This window comes from Macaca nemestrina, chromosome 14 (genome assembly GCF_043159975.1).
Source record: "Macaca nemestrina isolate mMacNem1 chromosome 14, mMacNem.hap1, whole genome shotgun sequence".
NCBI lineage: Eukaryota > Metazoa > Chordata > Mammalia > Primates > Cercopithecidae > Macaca > Macaca nemestrina.
The window spans coordinates 16520206-16532058 of NC_092138.1; positions in this window are offsets into that span (position 1 = coordinate 16520206).

An 11853-nucleotide genomic window follows, 5' to 3' on the forward strand; every position below is an offset into this window, starting at 1 on the left:
TTTCAAAAATGAAACCTCACTAGAGTCATGAGAGATATTAAGAATGTCTGTAGATTTTATAGATGAGGAAACTGAAGCTTGGCGAACTCAGTTATCACATCTAGTGAGTATTAGAGTGAGTTCTAGATGAGCGTATTCCTAAATTCAGTTGTATATAAGAGTTTCATGATTTTTGCTATATCTGCATATTATTTTACGTAATTTTTTTTTCTATATAACATTTTCCTCTAATATGACTCATCTATTTTATTAAAATAATTTTTTTTTTTTTTTTTTTTTTTTTTTTGAGACAAGATCTTGCTCTGTCACCCAGGCTGGAGTTCAGTGGCATGATCACTGTAACTTGAAACTCCTGGGCTCAAGCGATCCTCCTGCCTCGGCCTCCTGAGTAGTTGGGACTACAGGCGTGCATCACCATGCCCAGTTAATTTTTTATTTTGTGTAGAGACAGGGTCTTGCTTTGTTGCTCAGACTGGTCTTGAACTCCTGGCCTCAAGTAATTCTCCCTTCTCGGCCTTCCAAAGTCCTGCCATTACAGGTATGAGCCACTGCACCCAGCCTAAAATAACTGTTTTTTTTTTTTTTTAAAGAAGAAATTTTGTGTAATTACTCTGATAGTACTCCAGGTATAGCCCTCTGAGCAGTGGCATTAGCATCACATAGGAACTAGTTAAAAATGCAAATTTATGGTCCCTCTGCTGACCTAGTGAACCAGAATCTCTAGAGATGAGGTCCAGGAATCTGTGTTTTAATAACTCTCCATTGATTTTTGTGCACATTCAAGTTTAAGAACCACTGCATTACTGTCAATTGAAAGCCAGCATCAGTTGCTGTCAATGAATGGAACTATAGAAAATAAAAATGGATCAACAATATCAAATTTTAGCTGGATACTGTTGCTTGCAGAGGCTCTGAGTTTGGGGCTTGCTCTTTTTATTAAAAGTGCAATTAGCAAATGCTATAAAAGTATTAAATATATATAAACACCAAATGGAGAGTTTATCCTCGAAATATTGAAACAATGAAGAAAATCACTTTCTTACCATGTCCTATGCCACGTAAAATAGGTTTTCTTACTACCAAGTGATAACCTATTCTACATTTTAGTACATATTGGTACAATTCCCAAATGTGTGGTAAATTCGAACTTCCAACACCATGCTGTTTCCTTCATATCCAGCTCTCTTAGACTCTGATCTCTGATTTGGAAGTTGATTATTTTAGCCTTTGGTCACCTTGACTTCTTTGTTTCTGTATATACAGAGATGTGGTTTTGTGGGCAGAAATGCTTTATATCCTCTCCATGAAACTAGATTATCTTTAGTCTTTTTTAAAAATCAAATCATCCTGGCTGGGCGCGGTGGCTCACGCCTATAATCCCAGCACTTTGGGAGGCCGAGGTGGGCGGATCATGAGGTCAAGAGATTGAGACCATCCTGGCTGACATAGTGAAACCCCGTCTCTACTAAATATACAAAAATTAGCTGGGTGTGATGGCACACACCTGTAGTCTCAGCTACTTGGGAGGCTGAGGCAGGAGAATTGCTTGAACCAGGGAGGTGGAGGTTGCAGTGAGCCGAGATTGGGTCACTGCACTCTAGCCTGGGCGACTGAGTGAGACTCTGTATCAAAAAAAAAAAAAAAAAAAAAAAAAAAAAAAAAAAAAAAAAAAAATCAAATAATCCTATCTCTACTTACTTTTTGAATGAAGTCCAATTTTATATCCCTTCAACAGTATTCAATCCTTCACCGTAGAGCTGGAAGCCAACTTGGAATTCAACTCCCTCTTACTGGTCGGCAAACTTATCAGAGAACTGATTGGCAATAGAGGGTTGTACGGGCTTGAACTAAATTAAGACCTGGATTAAAATCTCATCCTATACGTCTTGGCTTCTTCACTTGTAAGATGAGGCTAAAATGCTAACAAGACCTATTTTAGAGGTTTTGGTGGGGAAAGAAAATAATGCTTATGAAAACATTTCCATGATGCTTGGTATATAAAAATTGATCAACATGGCGCTATTACGACTCTTGTTACTACTGCTGGTATTATTATTAGTATCATTATTTGTATTTCTAACACTACTACTGCTACGGTTACTCTTACTGCTGTGACTAAAGATCTCAAAGTTCCTGTGAATCATTTTACCATGCTAGGTGAGCAATATCTGTTTCACCTGCCACTTAAGAGGTTATTCTCTTTACTTGACAATGGTTTTTATGATTAAATGTACCAAAAATGACAAAAAGATCTGCTTATTTACCCAATCTGAAGCACGCTAAGGTCAGTGTCACATAGGGGAATAATGCCTATTTGCCAAATGGTGTGGTTGGAAGTATTCACAAACATATCTTCCACAGTCTCGGCACCAACTTGGAAATTATCATATACCATATTGAAGTAGGCAAGTACAACAGTTAAGACACAGAGCCTGAAGCTAGACAGTACCAGTTTAAAAGCTGACTCGTCCACTTACCTAGTTGTGTTACTCTGGGTAAATTACATTAATCCTCTCTCAGTTTCTCCATCTCTAAACTGAAGATAACACCTACCTCATTAGGTTTGAGGGATTAAGGGAGCTATTATATACAAAGCACTTAGACTAGGTACTGCTCTATCTTTGCCATCTATGCTCTCTTTGTGTTAGATCTCATTATTTTAGTCATCATATGTTTCAGCTTAAGTTAACACAGTATTCTAGGGTTAGTCGTTAAGATCTTAGTTTGAATCGGATGATCAATTTAGATTGGGAGATCAAGGTGTGGGAATAGGACAGAAAAAAATGCATGTTTTAAAGATTTAATTGACTAATCAACAAAATTATATACTCATACACAGTAAGCATACACATATAAACACACACATACATACACACATGCATACACACATTCTCAGATTCTTGACCTTGATGACGTTTCTGTGATTGCAGCAGTTTAAAGCCAATGGTTAGGAATGGTGTGTTTTGATGTAGTGGCAAGGGGTCAGAAGAGGGCCGATAGTGAAAACTCAGATGTCTCAGGAAGGGCCCAGAGGGCCAGGCAGCAGTCTCAACACCCCAACTAGGGTAGAATGGGATCAATAACGTGAAAAGAAGAATAACAATGGGCTAAGGGTGATAATAAAATGAATAATCTCTCACATTTACAGAGCAGGTTATCATTTCTTTAGCATAAATCTTGCAATAACCTTGGGAAGATGGGAAAGAGAAAAACAGGGAGGAACATGGGCCTGGAAGAAAAACCCTGTCTCATCATTTCATTTTAGACTCCTGGTGTCTGCTGGTGTCATGGAGTTTTGAGTCTTGGTGATTTCTTTGGGCTTTTCTTAAAAATTAGACATCGATGAAAATACTCAATGGGATATTGAGGGAAAATATGATAATCTCTTAAGCACTTCATAGTTTGCTTCCTGTCTGTGCTCATTAACTTGCCATTTTTAGAGAGCAAAGAACTTTCTTTGAATTTCTACGTAAGTAAGTATAGCATGAGCATCAAGACTGTTTATTCCCCAATTGTGTGAAGAGATACAATAGTCCTTATCAATCTGAAGCCCATCAAGGCCCCAGCCCATAGTGTTGCTAGCTTGTTCAAAGGTCACACCATGACATACACAACAAGGGCAAATCATTAGGGAAGATTGAGGTTGTGGTCTACTGCACTGTTGTGTTGTTGACTTTGTCACCACCTTGATCTTTTCAACCAGGGGTCTGAGCAGGGTTATGGCATGGAATGGTACAGCTCTTGGCCGATGAAGCCACTCTCTGGGTCTTAGCCCTTATGGCCTCACTGAAGGGGACCACCTGAATGAGGAGTGCGTAACTGAATCTGCAGTTTTTTTTTTTTTTTTTTTTTTGAGATGGAGTCTTGCTCTGCTGCCCAGGCTGGAGTGCAGTGGCACAATCTCGGCTCACTGCAAGCTGTGCCTCCCGGGTTCATGCCATTCTCCTGCCTCAGCCTCCCGAATAGCTGGGACTATAGGCACCCACCACCATGCCCCGCTAATTTTTTGTGTTTTTAGCAGAGATGGGGTTTCACTGTGTTAGCTAGAATGGTCTCGATCTCCTGACCTTGTGATCCACCGGCCTCGGCCTCCCAAAGTGCTGGGATTACAGGCATGAGCCACTGTGGAATCTGCAGTTTTAATGCAAAGCTGCTTCAAAATGTTTTGATGGACAATTATATCTGTCTTGGCATTTAAAACTCCCTTAGCAGGTCATTAGACCTGCTCCTCCACAGCTCCCCAGCCTCTTTTTTTCCTAGTGACTTTTGGCATGGATTGATAGAAATATCCCCAAATCTTTGCACACTTCAGAAACATGCTGTACCCTGAATACGTCTCACAAAGAAAATGTTGATAGACTTTGCTTCAGCCTCATAAAATTCTAACCTAAAAAAATTATGGGCCTGGGTCAAAAGAAGTATGTACAAAAAGTCATCTGGACTCTGTGCAAAGGATTGTTGACACAGAACATACTCTTCTTTTAGACCATCAGTGGGAGACTGGCTGGTCCCGAGCCATGCATAAATCTGTCCATGTGCAATTGGTAGCAGTTCCTAATTGTGGAAAAGGAGGGTGGGAACGGACTGAAGCAGAGGGAGCTGAGACTGGCAGGCAGGGCAGAGCCAGGAGGGAGACACCCAGAACTTAATGCCACCCTTCCAGAAAGCCTCCACCAAGGGGCTGCACTGAGCATACATTACCACCTTTTCTGGAGCTCAGGAAAATGAGACCATAAGTAATGACTATACCTGAGTGCATTGTGGAATGGTTAGATATTGAGAGGAAGAATGTGTCCAGGCTAAGAGACGGGCAAGCAGAGCAGCATTTGCTGAATATGGTAAAAGCGGAGTGGCCCAATTAATTTTTAGGAAAACTTCTCCTGTACCCCAGATATCCAGCCTGTGCTCTCCAGTAGGGGAAGAACATGAATACTCTTGGTTCTTGATGGGTAATACATTGTAAATAGCCTTGGATGGGGGCATTCTTACATGTCCGGAAAGCTAATTTTCAGGCACTGAGTTTACTCTCCAAACGTTTCCCTGTGAACTGTCTTTCTCGGGGTTGGAACACTTTGTGCCACCATTGGAAAGCCTCTTTTGTAAATTTTTACTCCATTATGTTGCAATTTTAACATCTCATGCTTTTGGCACTCGAAGCATTTTTATAATGGTCTTTGGTTTATTTTTGGCTCAGTTTTACGGCTCTCTGCCAGCCTCCAACTTCTGCTGTGTAGCTGACCCAAAATAGTTTCAAAGGCTCAGATGCAACTTGATATCAAAATTTTCTCCCCACGTATTAAAGTTAGCCTTGTAAATGCTGAAGGCACTGAAAAAGTTTTCCTGAGTACCTTCGGCTCATGAGATGAGAAAGGCAAGTTTCTATGTCACTTGTAGGTAAATCCAAATAAAAGATGCTTCTGCAGTGAGGTGCTTTCTACAATTCAGAAAAAAGTTCCAGATGTATAGAAATTGGGTTGACATTTAAAGGGTTCTAAATATGCTCCATAACCAACTAGGCTGACGAGTGTCCTCATGAATCTTCACCATCTGATTCCTCGTGACTATATATTACTACTTCCACCACCACCAGCTAACAATGGTAACAATTATTCTCTGATTACTTTTGATGTGCCAAGACTTTTACCATCTACAATCTTGTTAAAGTATCTCATTAACTGTTTCTAATTGGAACGATTTTCTCCACTGTTTTACAGATAAGAGAATTTGTGATTTAGAGCAACGATTTCCAAACAGGGTTGTAGAATTTCCTGGGGGGTTTTCAAAAATCTCAATGCCTAGGCAGCAACCTGTGCCCATTGCATCAGAATGACTAGGGGTGGAAACCAGATATTAGTATTTTTAAAAAATATACATGAAAAAGATGATTCTAATGTACAATAGTTTCATATTTGGAAACCACTGGCTTAAACAGATTTAAGAGATTAGCTGAGAATTCCCCTGCTACCAAATGGTAAAACGAAGGGACAATTTGAGTCTAAACCTTGTACTTTTACTAATATTCCAGGGTGCCTTTCGTGTTCCTGCAGGAAAAATTATAAAATTTATACAATAATGTAGTCTATGGACCCTGCTCTCAAGGAATTTATGGTCTGAAGAAAAAAATGATGTAAGTAAAGACCAAATCAGCATTAAGCGATGTAGCACTGGTTATGAACTCAGGAAAATGTGAGAGCTATTCAACTAGCCAAGGACATGGGATGGCTTGGATTTGGTGCCTTATGTAAAAGAAACACTGAAAAAAACCCACTCTAACCAACAAAAGTTGAGGAGATCGGTTAAAATCAGAGGTAGAGATTGAAGAACACTGACAGCAATGATGTTAGCACTAGGGAAACGGATTCTTTGGGAAATTATATCATACATTCACTTATCAAATAGTTTACTCATTATTATAGGCAGGGTGCTTTAGACATATTTAATGTCCCAGTAACCCAGAGTGATGTTATCATCCCTATTTTACAGATTGAAAAACCGAAACTCAGTGTAGATAAAACTGGAGCTCACATAACTTAGAAGTCTCAGACTTAGAATTCACATTCAGATTTATTTAACTAATATTGATAAAGGCCCTACTGTGTGCCAAGGAGTGACATAGATGCTGGGGATGTAATGGTGTACAAAATCTTAGTCCGTGATCTTATTGACCTTCAAGTCTAGTGAGTAAAACAGACATGAACCAAACTTTCATGCAAAACACATAAAAATGTAAATGTGTTCTAGTATATAAGGCAAGAAGCATAGTAGGTGTTAATTAGGCAATTAAAGGGAAGGAAACAGACTAAGGGAACAGCTCATGACATTTTTCTATGTTAAAAGGAAACATGGAAATCAGAAGGAGATGAAAGAAGCCCCATGAAGGGGGAGCACCGGAAAAGAGGGTAAATCAAGATGAGGTTGGAGCTGGAGAGGTGGCCAGTGTTAGCTGTGGATGGTGGGAGAAGCTCTGGGAAGTGACATCAGACTCATGTACTGAAAGCGTCACTCTGGTTGTCTTGCAGAGAACGTTTTGCAGGAGGCCAGACTGGATTATGTCAGTGGCTGTCAAACATTTTTTGTAGGTGATTTCTTATAAGAAATACATTTTGTATTGTGACTCAGTATGCTCACGTACAGACACACATCAGCGGTTAAAGCGTCAAGACCTAAGCCTTTTTATGAATGAATATTTCTTTTATGTTTTATCTAGTCTATTTTATTTTTTTAAAAAAGGGCTGGTTGCCATCTACTTTATTTCACAGTCTATAAATGGTGTGCAGTTTTTAAGAATAGTGATTGAGGCCTGGTGTAGTGGCTCATGCCTGTAATCCCAGCACTTTGGGAGGCCGAGGTGGGCGGATCACCTGAGGTCAGGAGTTCAATACCAACCGAGCCAACATGGTGAAACCCCATCTCTAGTAAAAACATAAAAATTAGCCAGGCATGGTGGCGCGTGCCTGTAATCCCAGCTACTCTGGAGGCTGAGGCAGGAGAATTGCTTGAACCCGGGAGGCAGAGGTTGCAGTGAGCCGAGATTTTACCACTGCACTCCAGCGTGGCGACAGAGTGAGACATTGTCTCAAAAAAAAAAAAAAAAAAAAAAAAATACTGAATACTGGTTGAAGCTGGGCATGGTAGCTCACGCCTGTAATCCCAGCACTTCAGGAAGCCAAAGCAGGAGGATTGCTTGAAGTCAGGAGTTTGAAACCAGCCTGGGCAACAAAGTGATACCCTGTCTCTACAAAAACAAATTGAATAAATTAGTTAGGTGTGGTGGTGTACACCAGTAGCCTTCAGCTACTCAAGAGGCTGAGGTGGGAAGATGGCTAGATCCCAGGAATTTGAGGCTGCAGTGAGCTGTGACTGTGCCCCTGCACTCCAGCCTGCGCGTGAGAGAGAAACAAACAAACAAACAGAAAAAAACACAAAAAAATTGCGTGAGGTGTCATTGCTCCTAGTCTATTACAATGGTCTCAATGAGAGGATAATAGAGAATGAGATAAACTGATAGATAACAGGATAGGGAAGAGGAAAGGAAATCTATGAAGGATGACTTAGTTTTCTGGCTTGAGAAACTGTATAGATGGTTTCATAAATGGAGAAATGATACCTTAGAGGAAGACCATCCTTGGTGGGGGTAAATCTTGGGTTCAGCTTTGGACATTTTGGGTTTAGGGTACCATGGAGATACCTCTCAGGAGTTGTCTGTGGGAGAGGCCTGGTCTGGAGATATACATTTTTGTGCTTTCATCAGGTGATTGAGGGACAGTTCTAAGAGAGGCTGTCAGGAGACAGAGTATGAGTGAGAAGAGAAGAGCCAGCACCAAAGTTTGAGAAACTCCAAAATTTGACTGGCAGGTGGAGGAGGATGAACCTGTGAAGAGGATGAGAAGAATGGGCTGGTACGAAAAAACAGACGGCTTGAAGCTGAGAAGAGAGTGCTTCAAAAAAGAAGCCAACAGTGCCAAATGCAGCCACACAGCGTCAAGCAGGAGAAGAAAGAGTCCGCTGTCTTTGTGAATATGAATGTCCATGGTGGCCCTCCACAGAGCTGTTCTGATGGATTCATGGGGGTAGAAGCCAGACTGCAGCACTTTGAGGCCCTAGAAAGGCAGTGATAGACATCAACTCCCTGAGAAAGCATCCTGCCCCCTTGGTGAGAGGCCAGAAACCAAATGTACTGTTCAGAAAAGGCTTTTGTAGCAACGGAAGAGCTCCCAGCTTTCTGAATGGGTCCTGGGGCTCTGGGCTGCCCCCTTCCCTGTAGAGTCTCAGTTTCTTTGGTTACCACCAACTAAGTTAATTCTCCAACCCAAGCATAAGTCACGTGTTCTACCAATATGCGTGCACTTGTGCAGGTGGGAAGTTTAAAGTAATGGATGCAAAAATCAGGGACACTGAGTATTGTATCCACTAACAGTGCTAGCTCCTGACGGAAGGGACTTTGGGCATCTTCCGTGTGTCTTACCACACACTGTACACTCCTGTGTGAAAGAAATAGAGGTGCAGAGAGCTAAGGAACTTGGCTCATGTGGCAAGGGCCAGAGCTGGGATTCCAATTGGAGTCCTATTCTCTAAGACTTTTGGTTGCTGGTCAAAAGTCCAGAGGCATCTGAAGGGTTCTTTGTCCACCCATCATGTAGGGGTGTGGCTGTGCAGAAGGTTGCTTTGATTGCCTGTTGAAGAGGGCTTGACATACGTGGGCCATTTTCAACAATAGAACTTCTGTCTATGCATCTGCTTTCACAACCAGGACATTCCTCATCTACCCTCATATTTCTGAACAGTTCACCATAACGGTGGCCTGTTCCACCTTTAGGAATGGATATTAGATTCACCTGAGCCGTGAAAGCAATATAAGACAGATAACACGGAGCAAATCAATAGGAAATAAGAGAATACGGACATCTATTATACATCATATTTTATCTTAGATATATCTTGACATCCTTGGAAATTTTTGTTCTCTCATTCTTTTCATAGTGGTAAGGTGAAGGTCTGATCTTGGAATTGTAGATGTTCTCATGTTCAAACAAACTGTCATTAATAAAGGCTACTGCTTACAATGCTAACTAAATGTCAGATATGTTACATACCTTTAATCCTCAAAACAGTCATATAAAATAGTTTTTTTGTGGTCTTTTTTTCCACAAATGAGGAAACTGAGTCTGGGGTGGATTAAAATGGCTGCAAATTCTTTGCCACTTTTCTGTTAAGAATGGGTGTTTTCTCCCCTCCTTTGACTCTGAGTTGGCCCTTGTGGCTGACTTGACCAACAGCATGTGGTGGAAGGGACATCGCATGTTCTAGATCTACTTTTTAAGAGGCCTGGAAGCTTTTGCTTTAGTTCTAGCTGCCATGTGAGAATTTCAAGTACCCTGAGACTGTTATGCTTTGAGGAAGCCCAGGCTAGCCATGTGGAGAGGCTACCTGGGGAGGGGGCAGAGGAAGACAGAGAGACAGACGGAGATCTATACCCAGCCAGCACTAGCTCATCAGTCATCTTAGCCTACAAGTCATCCTGGACACATTCTAGCTTCATTAGAAACTGGGGAAAAAACCTGCCCCCAATCCCCTCACAAAACTGTGACTGTCGGTTAAAATGTGGGTCCCAAGCATATGAACAGAGTTGAGCCATCCTAGTCATTTTCAGTTCTCAGTACTACTCTATTTGAGGCCACAGACATTGTAGAGCAGAGATAATCTGTCCCTGCTGTGCACTGCCCTAATTCTAGACTCTGCAAAACCATGACTATGGTAAGATGGTTGTTTTAAATTACTGAGTTTTGAGGTGGTTTGTTATGCAGCAATAAGTAACTTAAGCAGTGTTTCATTAAGCAATTTTGCCTGATGACAGAGGAAGGAGCCGAGTCTGGATTCAAACCCACATTTGCCTGATTACAGAGGTGGCCACTCTCTGCTACTTTGTGTGGTCCCTTCTTCTGGGACTTTTAGATTGGTGTTTAATTTTCTAATAGGTCTCCCACTAAATTTCTCTTAGTTTAAATCCTGGACACATAGAAGGGATAAAAAGATTTGTCCTTCATCATAACAATAAAAAGTTAAATTACAGGTGAAGAAGTTCTGAAGATAATGTTGTGCCAGCTTGTTAATTCTTTTTCCTAGACCTTGTTAGGAAAATAGGAGGGTCCGGAAAACCACCCTAGCCAGAACTTCATCCCTGCCCACTCCCACTTTTCAATTGTTAAAATGAGACTACTTTCCCTACTTCTTGATTTTTTTTTTTATGTTTTAAAATAAAGCATGATGAAGGTAATTCTGCCAGAGGAAAGAGGCAAAAGAGGATTTGTGGAAAACAAATGCATTACCCCCTATTCCAAATTACCATGAAGTAGGAGCCTGTGGAGTCATTTTGTGGGATCTTTGGGAAATGGCAGGAATTCAGCTTACAGGATGAATAGGGGCTGTTCCTTTAGAAGACGTTCTGTGTTTCTGTGGTAGCAAATATACCATGTGATGATAGCCCTGTGAATAGCTGTGTTTATCAAATTCCAAAGCAAATACTCAAGTGAAACTCCACATGAAAGGCCAAACCACAAGCTGGAGGTTCCCCATGGCACTGCCAAATTTGCAAAAATGTCTGTGGTTTGTGTATGTGTGTGTGTTTGAATTACACATCTATTATAAATGCATCTATTTCTAGTGACTGCTACATAGAAGCAGAAGAAAGGCTATTCTCTTACCTAATGTTCTGATATCTGTTTATTATCTCATTTCTCTTACCTGATGCTGAGTAGGCAATGATGGGTAGACCTCATGAAGGTTTTGTTGTAGATCCAGCTTCCCTATCCATAGACGTATTGTGTTATGTAACTTCTAACTCTGGCAATATCTGGCAAGAAAGACATAAATATTGAGTTGCAGGGAAATGTTTAGTGTATAAGGAGTAACTAGCTGATGCGTACATAGGTGTTGTAGATTAGATAATTGTTTGGCAAATATTTACTTTCTTTATCCCCACTACCTCCATGGGAGGAGTATATTTCCCCACTCTACTGATGTGGAGTTGGCATTGTGATTTGCTATGGCTAATGGAATACATAGGAAGTGACAGTGTGTGAGTTCTGATTCCAGGCCTTAAGATGCTTTGCATGTGTCCACATGAACCTCTGGAAGCCTTCAGCTTCTTCCCTTGATACGAGCAACCGTCGCTCTAGTAAAGGGTCCAGAATGACCACTTGTGGAATAGAGTTATTCCAGCTGACTTGCAGCCCAAGGAAGAGTGTATTAGTCTTTTCTCATACTACTGTAAAGAAATACCTGAGACTGGGTAACTTATAAAGAAAAGAGATTTTACTGGGTCATGGTTCCATAGGCGATACAGGAGGCATGGCT